Raw genomic sequence first — 13,689 nt, forward strand, 5'->3', positions numbered from 1 at the left:
GTCACATTAAGTTGACAGTATACAACTGCTTTATCGTAACACTGCTGCTTAAGTCTCTCTATGAGATTTATAGCTAGATCATTTATAATATATATATATATATATATATATATTAATCATAAGGACACATAAAAGTGTCTACCCGCTAGAAATGAGAGTTAAAATCCTCATTTGGACCACCGAAAAAATTAACACTGAAAATAACAGATTCAATAATATATGAACAAGCGGATCGAAAAAATTCTCTCACATACCTATATAGCATAAGGCTATATATTTAATGGTACAGGTATATATGTGGACCGATTTCTGGTTTGATATAAAAATCTTACCTTCTTCAGCACATCTTAACCTTTTGAAACGCCTTCTCAACCTGCCACATTCAAATTCTGATGGTGTCCAGAATTGCTTAGCACCAAAATATAGCTATATAATACTAATTTAGGTCTGCAACCATCTATATTAATATTGTTGTTACTATCAACTATTTGTGTTGCCTTCGATAATAATGACAATTTTAATATCTATATAAATATTCGCTTCTGAATATTTTTGCTGCTGATATATAATTTGTGTGTGTGTGTATGAGTTCGTTAGAGTTTCATAGGCTTCTATCGATCCAACGCTTCGCAAAAGTCTGATGGAATTCCATTGAGATAGATAATTTGACGCACACAAGGTTTCTCATCTAACAACCTAGCAATTCCGCAAATCTACTACCGTCAGCAGCTATTCTGTTCTCCAACTCCGATGGAATGAATGACAAAGGTGGCTTCATAACCTCAGCGGTATTTGAACTCTGAACGCTCTGAGCTGGAGCAAATATTTTCTTTTATACTCTAGACACAAGGCCCGAAATTTTGGGGGAGGGGAGCCAGTCGATTAGATCGACCCCAGTACACAACTGGCACTTAATTTATCGACCCCGAAAGGATGAAAGGCAAAGTTGATCTCGACGGAATTTGAACTCAGAACGTAAAGACAGACGAAATACCGCTAAGCATTTCGCCCGGCGTGCTAACGTTTCTGCCAGCTTGCTGCCTTAGTATATGTACCTATATTGCCTGAATGCTTCCTATGGCTTACCAATCGAAGTCCATTCCACAGAGAAGAAATCTTTCATCATCTTTGCTGACGAGCGAATTCAAACTACTAAATTAACCCCGCCATCAACAGTAAGCAAGTTACTGCAGCAACAGCTCAAACATCCTTTCGTAACTTATAGCTGTTCTAGTACACCAGTATGAGATCATTATTAAAGGACATTCACTTTCACGCCAGTACAAGCGTTCTTTACATCTTATGCCAAGCCCATACGCTAAACAGCAGCTTCTTGTACAAAGCCATGAATGAATATAACACCTTCAGGAAGTTGTATTTGAAATCATCTCAAATGACGGAATCGAAATACTTAGATGTCGAGCACAAACAACGTCACGTCCTTGCCTAATTGAAAATGTAGTAAAACCAACAAAATTAGGCGCAGTGAAACATAAGTGAATTGCAGCCATTCACTTATAATGTATTATATATAAGGACAAATATATGCGTATGTGTGTGCACATATACGTATGTATGTGTACATATACATACACACACGCGCGTTTGCACATACATATGCATATATGTCTATAATCGCTGTGTGGTAAGAAGCTTGCTTCCTAACCACATGGTTTCGGGTTCCGTCCCACTGCAGGGCTCCTTGGGCAAGTGTCTTCTTCTATAGCCTCGGGCCGACTAAAGCCTTGTGAGTGTATTTGGTAGGCGGAAACTAAAAGAAACCTGTGGTATGCGTGTGTGTGTGTGCGCGCGCGCGCCCGTCGCACCATCTCTTGACAACCGGTGTTGGTGTCTTTATGTCCCCGTAACTCAGCGATTCGGCATAAGGAAGTCAACTACATGGACAACTGACACTTATTTTATCGATTCCAAAAAGGATGAAAGGCAAAAATCGACCTTGGTGGTATTTGAAATCAGAACGTAAGGAGCCGGAAGAAATTCAACCAAGTAGTTTGTCCGGTGTGTTAACGACTCTGTCATTTCGCCGCCTTGAAGCTGTTCAAATGAAAGTTTCTCATTTAAAGTCATAACCACAAATTTGGGAAGAGGAATCATTCGATAACATCGACCTTATCATTTGACTGGTACCCTATTTTATCGACCCCAGGAGGATGAAAAACAAGGTTGACTTCAGTAGGATTTGAATTCAGAATGTAACGAACCGAAACAACTATCGCATGGCATTTTTTTCGGACACTCTAACGATTCTGATTCCTCGCCGTCCTACACTCTATACTAATTTATTTTTATTTATGCGCCCTTTTAAATCCTAGTCAGGCTCATGGTCCCGGTTTCCCGGTTTCTATGGCGTATGTGTTCCCCCCAGCTGGACGGGACGCCAGTCCATCGCAGCGTTACTCAAGAAACAGGAAGAAAGAGTGAGTGAAAGCTGGGGCGAAAGAGTACAACAGGGGTCGCCACCCCACCCCCCTGCCGGAGCCTCGTGAAGCTTTAAGTGTTTTCGCTCAATAAACACACACAACGCCTGGTCTGGGAATCGAAACCGCGATCCTCCGACCGCGAGTCCGCTGCCCTAACCACTGGGCCATTGTGCCTCCACACTCTATACTAATAATGGTTACAAATTTTGGAACAAAATCAGCAATTTTAGGGAAAAGATTGGTCGTTGACCCCAGTGTTCAACTGGTACTTATTTTATTGACCCCGAAAGAATGAAAGGAAAAGCCACCCTCGGCCGAATTTGAGCTCAGCCTGTAATGCCTGAAGAAATACCGCTAAGAATTTTGTGCTGGGTTTGACGATTCTGCCAGCTCGTTGCCTTCACAATCTATACTAAAAGTAACTATAGAATAAGCGAAACCAACACAGATAAACTGTGAGGCTATGGATTTGCATACCATATGGGGCATATAATCTTACTATTGATGGAATTTCAATAAGGTGCTGAATTTCAGCTAGAGAAACAAAGAGCAGTAACAGGTATTGCAAATTATCGTATTTGACACCCTTAACAATTCCGTCCAACGTAACACTACAACCTACGTGGGAGAAATGGTCCGCAGTGTAGGGGAGAAAACTGGAAGCTTTGTTGTGGTTACAATGAAAAAAGACTGGAACCTGTGCTCACTCCTCCCATCACTCCTCGAGACCCTGAGAAAGTCATAACCCCTTTCATGGAGGTAAGAATACAGTTTTAGCCGTTTGTGAAAAAAAAAAAAGAAGACCCTGAAACGAAATTCTTCGAAGCGAAAACCCCTTCTGGGTGTGATGGAATTATTACCCTTCCACATGTTCCAGTTGTGTCCGAAAATAGTTTTTACATACATAAGCTTTTACAAGGAAAAAGTTGACAGTAACTTCGAAGTTCAATAAACATATATCCTACTAAAAATAATTTGAGTAACCCTTCAATTTGATGTTAAATTGTATCTATATGTTACTTGAAATAAAGCCAAACATTCATAAATGCATGTGTGTTTGTGTGTGTGTGTGTGTGTGTATGTATGTATGTATGTATGTATGTATGTATGTCTCACATGTAGTAGCATATAAGCGTGTCTGTATGTTGCATCGTTTCTGACAAGAAATAGAGAGGAGGATATTAGCGTCTAAGGGAGGTAAGTTTTATCTGTCTTTTATTTCATTCTTTCTTATTTGGTATTTTAGTGAGAAGTGAAATATTTTTGCATGTTTTATTATATATCTTGGTATCTGAAGCAGCTGGAGATACGATAGTTTGACCAAAAGAACCGGCTATTGCAAGCAAAAATAAATATTGAAAAAAATGCATTTGCCCAAATTTGGACATACGATAGTTTAACATAATAGCAATGTAATAATTTGAGATCAAACTGTTTCAATATGACAATATCGAAGGACGGCGAGCTGGCAGAAACGATAGCACGTCGGGCGAAAAGCTTAGCGGTATTTCGTCTGTCGTTACGTTCTGAGTTCAAACTCCGTCGAGGTGGACTTTGCCTTTCATCCTTTCGGGGTCGATTAAATAAGTACCAGTTACGCACTGAGGTTCGATATGATCGACTTAAACCCTTTGTCTGTCCTTATTTGTCTCCTCTTTGTTTAACCCCCTGTGGGCAATAAAGAAATAAATATGACAATATCGAAGTGTGTTATGTTAATAAATGAGTTATCCCATCTTGGTTGTGGTTATCTCACCTTGTTAGTGTAATCTCAGATAATCAGTCAAGCTGCGGTCTGTGGACTTTCTGGATTTATCTTCTGCCTTTTCAGTCATTTTACTGTGGCCATGCTGGAGCCCCGCCTTGAAGAACTTTTAGTCGAATAAAGCGACTCCAGTACTTATTTTTTGGTAAGCCTGGCACTTATTCTATCGGTGTCTCTTTGCCGGACCGCTAAGTTGCGTAGACGTAAACATGCCAACACCGGTTGTCCAGCGGTGGTGGAGAAATGAGACTTGTTTCAGCTTATAAAATCCACTCACAAGGCTTTGGTCAACCCGAGGCTATAATAGAAGACACTTGCTCAAGCTGCCACGCAGTGCGACTGGACTTGAAACCATGTGATTGGGAAGAGAACTTCTTACCACACAGCCACGCCTGCGTCTTTTACCCCCCCCCCCCCTTTTTTATGTGATAAGGCTATCGAACAGAAAAGATTAACACCAACTTAACTGCCAGTCACATTTCAAAATTTAAAAAAAATAATAACTATAAATGAAAAATAAATATAAATGACGATAGGAGATACGGAAAATTCAAGATTCTTCCAAGCCTAAAACCAAAAATATATTACGTTGACCTGATATGACAAATTTACTGTAGAGATATTAAATTACAAACACATCAAAAACAATAACTTCATTATTTGGAGCTTAAATAACACAAGCATCTAGTATATATGTAAAGGATGTTATTGTTCTTGACATAGAGTATATAATCTGTTAATGAAGTGTGTGTGTAAGGGATATTATTGTTCCTGAGATAGCGTATATAATTTGTTAATGAAGTGTGTGTGTGTAATGGATGTTATTGTTCTTGACATAACGTATATAATTTCTTAATGAACGTATGTATATATATATATATATATATATATATATATATATATATATATATATAAGTAAAGTAAAGACCTCCTTCGGTCACGAATGACCATGGGATTGCACCTAGAAAGCTCCCCTCCAAGGCATAAGTCTGGGCAAGGTTGTTTATGGAAGACCAACAGTCACCCATGCACATCAGCCTCCTCTCTACACGGCACCGATGGTATCCAAAGGAAAGGCAAAGACTGACATAGCTTGGCACCAGTGAGGTCGCAACTCATTTCTGCAAACGAGGGAATAAGAATCAACGTCAAATAAAGTGTCTTGCTCAAGAACACAACACGCAGTCCGAGAATCGAACTCACAACCTCACGATTGTAGGCTCGGCGCTCTAACCACTGACCTATGCACCTTCACACATACACACATGTACCACACACACACACACACACACATAAGAAATAATCAAGATTCAGTTGAATTAGGTACTTGAGTTGAGGCACCAAGTCAGTCCGGTATTGTGCGCACAGTTCAAACTTAGGTGAATAAAAGGCGATTAAGTAACAGGTATGTCCAAGTATTAGTGCATTACGGCCGTTTCAAGCGGCTCCGTTTAATCGATCAATGCAAGCATTACATCAATTTGAAATAAACCGCTCTCCTCGGACGCATAAGACCATATAGGGTTTCAACATACAGGATACTCCATCATAATTTTTAGCAAAATTTTCATCAGAACTAGAGAATAAAAGAATTACAATGCTTACTGCTATTGTTGTAGCAGAATGAATTTAGGGAGAAAATACTTAAAACCTACTATATTTTAAGTTGCAGAAGAAAATAACAAGGATGGGGTCAAGAAATAGTAGTGGTGATATAACTACATTCATCTTTATCCTTATCATATTCAAAAGGATCAATGCACCAAGTATTCTACATCCCCTTAGAATTAAAAACCATTAGGAATTGACAGTTAAGTTCTTGCTACAGGTGATAAATTAATTAATGTCAGATACTCTTCGTTACCCTTATTTTACTGTGACTATAAATTCGCCATGTCTACATAAAAGAACATGCCTCAAAAGATGCGAGCAAGATAATGGTATATGGATAATGACCAGAAAGAGGAAAGCAGGGGTGGCTATCAATTAAAAGGGGCCTAAAGTAGAAAATAAAGGAGGTCACAATGAGATATATGTGAATATTAAGGGTACAGGGTAGAAAAGTGTATTTCCAAATTTAGCAAAATTTGTATATTACTATTAATATATTATTATATTTTGTATATTGAATAATAAAATTATATATATACGTATATAATAAAATCATATATATACGTATATATATATATATATATATATATATATATATATATATATATATATATATATAAAAGAAATATGTTATGATTATAAAATGTAAATACAAATATATAATTGTAAATAACATATTGTAATTCTTTTATTCTCTAGTTCTGATGAAAAATTTGCTAAAATTTATAATGGAGTATCCTGTATGTTGAAAACTTATATAATCGCATGGGTCCGAGGAGAGCGGTTTATTTCAAACTGATGTAATGCTTGCATTGATCGATTAAATGGAGCCGCTTGAAACGGCCGTAATGCACGAATACTTGGACATCCTTGTTACTTATTTGCTTTATATGTGTGTGTATGTGCGTGTGTGTGTGTGTGTATAATATATATACGTACATACATACACATATACATACGTACGTACGTACATACATACATACATACATACATACATACATATGTTCGGCCAGCGATGATCTTTCTTGGCTTGACATCTGTTATGCCCATCTCCTACGTTCCTGCCTCAAAGTTTTCACTCCATACACGCCAGCTCAATTTGATTCGTCCTAATTAGTCGAAAGACACTTGTCTGTATTTGTTATTTTGTAATATGTTCTCCGTTTTTTTATTTTTTTAACTTTTTTTGTCTTTGTTGTCGTACACATTCACTTGCTTTCTTACAAAAAATTTAATGCTCTTAGCTTAGACTTTTTGGGGACAACCAAATTTGAACAGTCTCAAGTGTAACTGCCCAAAATTGTAAGGACAATCTGGAAACTTGACTGATGAAAGAAGGCCACGAATGACCCGTCCTTTTTTCCTGTCCCTCTTTTTGTTGTATTTTTTATCCACCTTTGTTACTGTCTATCTGTCCGGATGTTTCATTGCACTCTAATGCGTCTTTGTTCCAATTTATAGATAGATAGATAGACAGACAGACAGACAGACAGACAGACAGACAGACAGACAGACAGACAGACAGACAGACAGACAGACAGACAGACGGATGGACGGACGGACGGATGGATGAATGGATGGACGGACGGACGGATGAATGGATGAACGGACGGACGGACGAACGGACAGACAGACAGACAGACAGACAGACAGACAGACAGACAGACAGACAGACAGACAGAGATAGATAGATAGATAGCTATATTTCATTAACAAATTATATACGCTATCTCAAGAACAATAATATCCCTTATAATATTACTTGGTTCATTGTTAAAACTGGAAGACCATACCTGCAGTCACTGTTGTCTATCGAAACTTCAGAACAGAATAGTCATCATCATTTGAACTGATAACAGGACGCGATCACCGTTTTCTGACTTCGATTTTTCAAAAATGCTTTCTTTTTACTATAGATCAATATGTTCTTTCCTGATTAGATAATGATTTACTTTTACTTCTCTCAAATTTTTCAATTTTATCCCTAGTTTGATATCGTACATTTTAATTACATGTGATATTTGAGTCCATAACACTCGTATTTTTAATTAAATAATTGTTAAATAATAATATATTTGTAGCTCCCTCATTATATTTTCCTGACATGATCTTCCCTTAGCCCTTACTTTTATTTACTTACTTTTCTTAATACAACCTTGTGACTTACACACACGCTTCGATGACTATTAAACATCCTAGCTGTCAAACATTTAGTCAGTCGAATAGGTATGAAACCTAGTCGATTTCCCTGACTCTTCCTTAATTTTTTCTTTTTGATATTCAACTCTACTACAAATTCTCGTAGCATGATTTAGGATATACTTTGCTGCGTCGCCTTAGGGTCCTCATTTGAAACACCGTTCATCGCATTTCTGTTGTAAATACTCCTATCTCTCCACTCTTTTTTTTTCTCCACTCTTTTTTTTTCTCCATTCTCCCATAGTTCAGCAGTGTAGTGAAGAAGATTCTGAAAAGAGTGGGAGCGAGAACGCAATCTTGCTTCACACCGTTGCAGATGTCGAAGCATCTAGAAGCTGCCATTGAAATGCATTATCCCTTTCATGACGTTGTGGAAAGGCTCTATCGCTCTCAACAGTTTTGGTGACGACTGATCTTTCTAAAGAACCTTGAAGGACCCTCTCTGACTTCTTGATTAGATCAATGAAAAAACAACACAAAGGCATTTGCTGTTTTAGGCGCTTCTCCTGCAATTGGTGGAAGAAGACATTATCTACAATTGACTTTTCAGTCCGCAAATCGAACTCTGGGAATACCCGCTACGCCTACCTCTTTAGGCGGATCAAGATGTCGTCCTCCACCAGTCTACATACAATGTCAAAAATGACGAATTACGATGTCTGTGTCATAAGTAAACAACCGTATGGCAATGAGACATGGACCCCATATGCCAGACAGGCGAGAAGAGTGAACACCTACTTGAGAAGCATCCACCGTACCTTACTTCAATTTATCCTAGTAAAATAGAATTACCTGTGCAGCACTTCTGTCCCAATCTGAACTTCCCAGCATGTATACTCTGCTCTGGCAACAAACACTGCGCTGACTGGGTCACGTCGATTGCATGGAGGGCAGCCGCATCTCAAGGGATATCCTTAATAAAGGGCTGGCATCCGGGTGGAGATCCACTATCTTAAGCTATCCCAAGTTGTGCTACATAGATGTTTGCATGTCAGATATGAAGGTACTCGGTATTAATATAAATCCTGGGAGAGATTTGCGGATGACCGCGAGAGGTAGACAAGTATCCTGAGCTACGATCCAAAAGTTGAAAGAAAAGATGTTGGACGCTGCGGCGAAAAAACGAGTACGCAGAAGGAAGTATGGTAATACCAGTAAGTCAATGAACTCGTATAGATGTTATCCCTGAAACAGAGAATGTCATTCCAGTATTGATCACCGCTGCTTCTAAATGATAAGCACTAAATCAAGAAGATAGTTCATGTATGTATGTATGTATGTATGTATGCATGTGTTATGTCAGGTAATCACTCAGTGCTACTGGTAATACGTAATCCAGTACAATCTTATACAGAATCAGGTCGTTGGTCATTAAAAGGGCACAGCCTACCAGGACAACCAGCTATAAATCCAATGGAACAGAATCGAAACTTGTAAAAGAATGCATGTAAAAGAGCGGTCTTAGAAATATTTGACATGGCGAACGAACACGCTGAAAGTCCAATGATCGATAAATAGAACTTTAGCTATAGTGAAGGCAGCTTGTTTAGATAAAAGTAACTCTGAATAAAAATCCTGTTGAGTGAAGGCAAAATAATCTTTAATTCTCAACAATTTGTAATACCATATGAAATATCCAACGCTTTGTTTTCTGTGATCTTTTACGTATAGCCAAGTAAGGCATTGTAGTACTATCCAAACTATATCTTTCTTTCATAATGGATGTCTTAGATTTTATCCATGTACACATATTGCTTGCTAATATAGATAGCCAATTACTTAACATCATCTGAGAAATGTATACTCACATATATATTGTATAGCTTGTAATGCAACTCTTGGATAATACATTTTGGGTAATACACGGCTGGTACGGACATACGAAGTAATTCTCGAGGCAATACTTTCTTCAGTATTGTAAGGGAGTTATTGAGCAGAATTAATTTTGATGGACCCATTTGACATAATAGGACATCTCTTTTTCCCGAGACTCAATCGGGTTTTCGTGTAGAACGAGGAACCAATGACATGATATTTTCCTTACGCCAACTACAAGAGAAATGCATTGAGCGAAGATTTGATTTTATCTTTGCTTGATTGACCGCATTAAGACCTTTGGCTCAGTTATCCGTGATGCATTGGCAATTCTTACAAAAGTTCGTTGATCTGATAAACAAATCCTTTCATGATAATATGAGAGCATGTATTGTAGATGGTGGAGAATGTACAAACCACTATTTTTTCATTCAGTTGTGTTATAAAATAAGATGATATACAATTACTCCGACCATTTTTGCCACAGATTTCACAATTTTTTTTCTAGTCATTATCAAGACTGCTCTGAGATTACTTATATACGCTACCGCATAACTACTGAGTTATCCACCCTCGAACGGCTTCATTCTAAATCACATATTTCTGCATCTGAAAAGAGAATTCTTGTACGTTGGTTACTGCCCTTCAATCACACACAGTGAAAAAAAATCTTCAAATTCTTATATATAATTCATTATATATAATTCATTCTATATAATTCATTATATATAATTCGTTATATATAATTCATTATATATAATTCATATATATAATTCAATGTTATTCCTAACATTAAAACTGTTATTCGTTACCAACCTTGCTCAGGAAAGGCTCGTATGGACCCTTAGATAATTGTGTATGGTACACATTTAAAAGTTCTATCTTCTTTGAACCATTTTGTTACCATGTTAAAGAGAGGTATAAATCTTGATGAAGAGGTCGCAAATAGAATTCAGAAGTCGTAGATATTTTTTTGGAAACAGTACAGTCTTTCTTATGGTCTCAACGATAATGGAAAATTATTCTAAAATACCGCTTATCAAAACATACATGTTATCTATTTTGTTACATGTCTATGAAACTTGGATAGTATATTCAAATCATGTTAACCATGAATCATTTACAGCAAAACTGTTTTCAACAAATTTCCTGTATGTCTTGGAGAGACTGTATGAATTATATTGAAGTCCTGAAGTTAACAAAAGAAAGCATGGAAATACTCTTGCAACGTAACGGAATAAGATGGACAGGGCATGTGGTTAGTATGAAGGATGAAAGAATTCCCGAGCGTCTGCTCTGGGGATAAATATGTTCTAGAAAAAGATCGCTTTATAAAACCAAAGTTAATATACTAGGACTGCCCTAAATGTAATTTGAAATAAATATTCATGCGGAAAGTATCAAACTATTGCGATTGATATGACATCATAGAAAAAAATTAAATTAATGCACCCAGCGCGTTTTAAATAGTATTACATTAAACATGTAAAATTAAAATAGGTAACAGGAAAAGAAAATTTCTTTGTTATCAATAATCTCTTCAAATGTTCATAATGTAACTGTATTTGTCTGAGGCTGTTCTTGTCAACAACTCAAAAAACATTAATGAATTTAAGCTAACAATAACAATCTCCATTGAAAGAACAAATGTCCACCAATCAAGTAATAATTGCTGTCTTTTTATTGGTTGTCAGGAAATAGATATATCGGTACATAATGCCATATGTCATGATTCTCTATTACATTTAGAAGAGCCTTTTACGTAGTAGTTATAGTAAAAGTTTTAGATTATTTGCTGACTTTGAAGCGCTGTCTTCGTTTTGCAGCTCATTAACAAGCACTGGTCCCAGTGGCGAAATGAATATCAATCCTAGTTACCAACTGTTTGCATAAAATCCACTGCGTTGTAAATAGAATACATAGTGGAATCAGTGAATGACCGCCGGCGCAGGAGGTGCCCCGTCTAAGTTTCGTCGTAAAATACCAGTGGCAGTGTTATGATTATAAAATATTCGCGAGTGCGCGTTAAAATTCTTTTTTAACCCTTGGCACATCCCAACACCACCACACCACATCTTGCCCCACCACACCACACACCACCATACCACACCACCCCCAAGCACTGACCACTTCCCAGCACCCACACCATCATCCACGCACTTACACATGCACAGACGCACACGTCAAGGTTACCATCCTCTATCCACACACACATACACGCTCTCACATACACACGCACGCGCACCTTCATTTTGAGATCACCACTACCTTTCTATCTCCCCTTCTTCCTAGCTCTCGTGTTTGACCACCTCTGTCCGGCATTCACCATGATTGATCGCTAGCCACTCAACTTTTTTTTTATTTTCTCTCTCTCTGCTTATTTCTGTGTTCCTTTCTGTTGAAGAGCGTAGGCTCGAAACATCAAATACTCGAAACATAAAAGTGCCAGTGGTTAAAAAAGAAGTGACAAAAAACTATATTCGGTATATTCAATAAAGGCAACAACGCAACGAAAAGCGTGACGAATATTAATGCAGTATATGGGGATCGGACAATAAGCGTAAGCCAATGTCAACGATGGTTCCAGAGATTCCGAGCTGGAAACTACAGCCTAGAAGACGAGCCTCGTCCTGGAAGATCTGTAGAACTCAACGAGGACGTCCTGTAAACCATGGTGGAACAAAATCCCATCGTAGCTGTTGAGGAACTAACAGAGAAGCTTGGATTTGGTTATTCCACCATTCATCGACACCTGCGTGCCATAGGAAAAGTCACCAAATTGGGTCATTGGGTTCCTCACAAACTTCCCGAGTTTAATTGCGCGCAGGGAGTGAATGTGTGCTCTTCTTTGCTGTCACGTCTCACGAATGAAACTTTTTTGGACCGAAAAGCGACTGGTGGCGAGAAATGGGTTCTCTATAAACATGTCAAGCGCCGAAGACAGTGGTTAGGGAAAGGAGCAACACCGGCACCCCAGGCTAAAGAAGATCTTCACCCATGTAAGATGTTGTTATCTGTTTGGTGGGATATGAAAGGTTTAGTCCACTCTGAACTTTCAAACCCAAACCAAACGATAACAAAGGAGATCTACAGCAAGCATCTCGAGCGGCTTAAGTCAGCGCTAGAAAAAAACGACCATCTTTGGTTTCAAGACGGAAGGTGTTCTTCCATCAGAATAATGCTCGGCCACGTACAGGGATTCCCCACCTTTCATATTCACCGGACATTGCCACAACTGATTATCATTTATTCCGCAGGCTTCAAAATCATTTAGACGGAAAAAATATGAATTCTGAAGTCAGAACGGTACTGGAGGAGTATTTTTCGTCACAGACAAGTGTATTTTGGAAGAGGGTCCTCGCAAGTCTACCAGATAGATTGAAAAACATGGTAAAAAAAAATGAAGGAGAGTATTTTTAGATTAAAAAAGAACTTTGTTTATCTTAATTTTGAAAAATAAAAGAAGTATTAACTCTCTCTCTTTCGCTCTTTTCCTTCGTGAAGGCTCAGTAGGTTGTGGCAGATCTGAAGAAATAGTGTTTATGGGTGCAGAGAAATGTTGGTTCTGAAGTTTGATTGGTTTAAGCAGCAGCAGCCGAAGAAGAAGAAGAAGAAGAAGAAGAAGAAGAAGAAGAAGAAGAAGAAGAAGAAGAAGAAGAAGAAGAAGAAGAAGAAGAAGAAGAAGAAGGAGGAGGAGGAGGGGGAGGAGGAGGAGGAGCGGTAGTAGTAAAAGAAGGAGAAGAAGAAAAAGAAAAAGACGGGAGTGGTATGACATATAGTAGACTGTTCATGGAATCTTCTTTAATGGTCCAGTGACCTAAAAGTTACCTGTTGTGGTTGTAGCAGTAGTGGTAGGAA

The 13,689-nt window shown here is 38.1% G+C and overlaps 1 protein-coding gene and 1 long non-coding RNA gene across 3 annotated transcripts in view; one reads left to right on the forward strand and one right to left on the reverse strand.

Moving 5' to 3' along the window:
* The window catches only part of LOC106868127 (uncharacterized), a 21,226-nt gene extending 20,258 nt beyond the window's left edge, over window positions 1-968 (reverse strand). For both annotated transcript variants that reach the window (XR_001409224.3, XR_016241669.1), the window contains exon 1: window positions 333-968. This is a non-coding gene — a long non-coding RNA (uncharacterized LOC106868127). The remainder of the gene's footprint in view (window positions 1-332) is intronic.
* LOC106868125 (uncharacterized) overlaps window positions 1-13,689 on the forward strand; it is a 48,224-nt gene that overhangs the window by 6,963 nt on the left and 27,572 nt on the right. The window lies entirely within an intron of this gene.

This window comes from Octopus bimaculoides, chromosome 4 (genome assembly GCF_046866305.1).
Source record: "Octopus bimaculoides isolate indiv1 chromosome 4, ASM4686630v1, whole genome shotgun sequence".
Lineage (NCBI taxonomy): Eukaryota > Metazoa > Mollusca > Cephalopoda > Octopoda > Octopodidae > Octopus > Octopus bimaculoides.